This window comes from Rhinopithecus bieti, unplaced genomic scaffold (genome assembly GCF_001698545.2).
Source record: "Rhinopithecus bieti isolate Rb0 unplaced genomic scaffold, ASM169854v2 scaffold_44159, whole genome shotgun sequence".
In the NCBI taxonomy this organism is placed as follows: Eukaryota; Metazoa; Chordata; class Mammalia; order Primates; family Cercopithecidae; genus Rhinopithecus; species Rhinopithecus bieti.
The window spans coordinates 36,878-40,958 of record NW_016818573.1 but is presented as its reverse complement, the minus strand read 5'-3'; positions in this window follow the sequence as shown (position 1 = coordinate 40,958).

The following is a 4,081-nucleotide window of genomic DNA, read 5'->3' as shown; positions in this document are numbered from 1 at the left end:
TGGGGTCCTTCCTCAAGGGGACCCGGTCTCCCCTTCATTCAAGGAGTTTTGGGTCTGTAAACTGGCTCAAGTCTGGAAATTGATTGAAGGGCCCTAATTCTCTATTTTATATTTCAAATTAATCTTTTGTCCATTTGACCTAGAAGTTTTCTGCTTGTATAAATTAAGTAGGAATGAAGTAGGCTTCCTATCAATTTCACTTCTAGGAACACCATGATTAATTAGCCAATGCCAGAGCTCTACACAAGTCAGACTATTCTGATTGGCACTTTGCCTCTGCTGTCCATTACAGTAGCTACTCCCACCTTGCCTTTGACCGTTGAATGCCTCCACTTGCCCCTGCCACCTCAAGACCCAATTACTCCCATTGTATTTAAATTTTGTAGTTGAGTGGCTGTGGTTCCTGCCATTAGATCTGACATACAGAGAAGAACAATTACAGGGCTCTTCGAAGATGCAGGAGCTGTCCTCACAAATCTATTTTATAAGGCATAGGTTAAGGGTATAGCTTCTGGACCCTCACAGCTGGGATGAGTAGGTCTAATGTGACTAATCCACTCCACCATTGCAATCTCCCTAAGCATTTGGATACCTTCCTCTACATTAAACAAAGAGAGATCAGGCATTTCCAGCTTGCTCACAATGGGCCATCTTTTAATTCATATTTAGCTAACCAAGCAAATAAACAATTAGAAACTTTTTTAACTCCCAGAGCTGCAACATTAAATGCAGAGTCCCTACTTAGTGGGCCCAAATTAATAAATTCAGCCTGATCCAACTCTATGTTTCTTCCACCATTATCCCATACCCCTAATATCCATTTGTATGCCTGTTCTCCAGATTTCTGTTTATATAAATTAGAGAACTCAAACAGTTCTTTTTGAGTATAGCTCACTCTCAACCTCACCTCTAGGGGCCTTCTGGGACTGGAGTCATTATAGGTCTAGAAGCAAACAGGTGTTAGGGGTGGCTCCTGAGGAGAATCAACGTTATCTTGCCTGGCAACTGCCTCAGGAGGAACAGGTTTTATCTTCTCAGACAAAGGTGGAAAGGCTAATGATAGCATGGGTTGGGGAGAGGATGTTGCTGCTACTGGGGATGGGCAAGTTGTGTCTTCTGGAAAAAAAGATTCATCAGAGTTTACAAGCTCAGTGTCCCCAGCTTCAGCAGGGTCCTCCCACACATCCCCATTCCAAGTCACAGGATCCCATTCTTTTCCAATCAATGCCCTCACCTTAACGTTAGACACCTGGTGAGGCTGTGCATGCCTCTTTCATTGCAGGTCAGCCACTTGCATGATAAGAGCTTGTGTCTGTTCTTCCATAATTTCAGCTCTTTCTCTACGGGAGCTAAGACTCTCACTCAGGGCAATCTTAGCAGATTTGAGGCTCAGCATCTGCCTCTGAAGCAGGCAGACAGTATCCCTGAGTTCATCATTTTCTTTCTTTTTTTTTTTAAACGGAGTCTCACTCTGTTGCCCAGGCTGGAGTGCAGTGGCGCAATCTTGGCTCACAGCAAACTCTGCCTTCTAGGTTCACGCCATTCTCCTGCCTCAGCCTCCCAAGTAGCTGGGACTACAGGCGCCTGCCATCACTCCTGGACAATTTTTTGTATTTTTAGTAGAGATGGGGTTTCACTGTGTTAGTCAGGATGGTCTTGATCTCCTGGCCTTGTGATCCACCCGCCTTAGCCTCCCAAAGTGCTGGGATTACAGATGTGAGTCAATGCGCCCTACCCATCCTTTTATTTAATCACTTTGTCCAGTGAACTTAGGAGCAACCAACCAGCATCATTATGTTCCTTGGTTCTCCACATATGGTCAAAGGTATTATGTATAGAGTCACTAAACTCCTTGCTTCTCATGAGCAGTGAATCTGGAGTCAAATGCATTTATTTTGCATAACTCTCTAAACAGTTCGCTCCAAGGACTAACAGTGTTCTCCATACTATTAGAAGTAGAATCTCAGCTGAGCACGGTGGCTCATACCTGTAATTCTATCACTTTGGGAGGTCAAGGTGGGTGCATTACCTGAGATCAGGAGTTTGAGACCAGCCTGGCCAACATGGCAAAACTCCGTCTCTCTAAAAATGCAAAAATTAGCTGGGCGTGGTGGCAGACGCCTGTAATACCAACTACTTGGGAGGCTGAGGCAGGAAAATCTCTTGAACCTGGGAGGTGGAGGTTGCAGTGAGCCAAGATCCACTCCAGCCTGGGTGACAAAGCAAGACTCTGTGTCAAAAAAAAAAAAGTAGTGTCTCTCCATTTTTGGGTCTAATCATATTAAGCAGCCAACTCCAGAAACCCCAAAACCAACAAAATAACTACATCCTTAATATTCTGTTCGTCTAGAACCACTCCTGGTACCAAAATCTGTGTTAGGGTTCTCTAGGGGGACAGAACTAATAGGAGATTATATTATGAAGTATTAACTTACACAATCACAAGGTCCCACAATAGGCTGTCTGCAAGTTGAGGAGGGAGAGCCAGTCCGAGTCCCAAAACTGAAGAACTTGGAGTCCGATCCTCGAGGGCAGGAAGCGTCCAGCACGGGAGAAAGATGCAGGCTGAGAGGCTAGTTCAGTCTCTCCTTTTCATGTTTTTCTGCCTGCTTTATATTCATTGGCAGCTGATTAAATTGTTCCTACCAGATTAAGGGTGGATCTGCCTTTCCCAGCCCACTGACTCAAATGTTAATCTCTTTTGGTAACACCCTCACAGACACACCCAGGATCAGTAGTTTGTATCCTTCAATCCAATCAAGTTGACACTCAGTATTAACCATCACAATGGGGTAGAGTATATATTTGCATTTTAGAAAGATCACCCTATGGCAGCATGCTGGGGTTGGAGGAGATTGGACCACAACAGGAGACAATCAGCAGATGTTAAAATCAGCCATTCACTGATAACAGTTAATAAATATTTATCCAGGACCTGCTAAATATTGCAATAAGCACAATTTTGGCTCCACCCCCTTGTGAAAGTCACAGTGGCATCCCACATTGCAAATCAATTGTCCACTTTCCAATCCTTAGTGGCAAATTGGTGGCATTTGACATGGTTGGCCACACCTTCCTTGAAACACTCTTTTCTTTGCTTCCCAGGACAGCAGACCCTCCTGGTTTCCTTCCCACTTCCCCGGCTGCTCCCTGTCTCCTTTGCGCGTTCCTTTCCCTGTTTCTGACCTCTAAACATTCACAAGACCCAGATTCAGTCCTGGACTTCATCTTTGTGTTCACACTCACTTCCTTAATGATCCCCTTGAAGATCTTGGCTTTAAATACCATTCATGTGCTGAGGTTTCTCAGATTTGTGTCTTCAACCCAGATTTCTTCCCTCAACAAAACTTCCACTGTCCACTCAGCACCACCATTTGGATGTCTAAAGCGCACATCCAAAACTAGACTCCTGATCTGCCTTCCCAGCCTGCTTCTTCCACCATCTTTCTTGTTCCTGTCAATGAGCATTTCATCCTTCCAGTGTCTCAAACCAAAAATCTTTTTTTTTTTAAATGAATAGGGAGAGGGCCTCACTATGTTGCACAGGCTGATCTCAAACTCCTGGCCTCAAGAGATCCTCCTGCCTTGGCCTCCAGCAGTGCTGGGATTACAGGCGTGAGCCACTGCACACAACAACAGACCAAATATCTTAAAGTCATCCCTGACTTCTGTACTTTTTTCACATTCAATCTGTCAACAAATGCTCTTGGCTCTGCCACTTCTGTCTGACTTTGCCATTGCTGCTCTGGTGCAAGCTACCACCATCTTTTCACAAAACTCTTGCAGTAGCCTATATGTAGGAACAGGAGAGATCCTTTAAAAATACAAATCAAGGCCAGGCATGGTCACTCATTCCAGTAATCCCAGCACTTTGGGAGGCCAGGAGTTTGAGATCAGCCTGGGCAACACAGAAAAACCCGTCTCTACAAAAAAAACAAAAAAACAAACTACACAGCCGCACAAACACAAACTCACACAAATCCAGCCTCCCTTCCTCCCACCGTGTCCACCGTTACTGCTCTGCCTCATCCCCTCCTGCTGTCCCCTCCCCCAATTCCCCCCCACCCCCCCACCCCCTCCA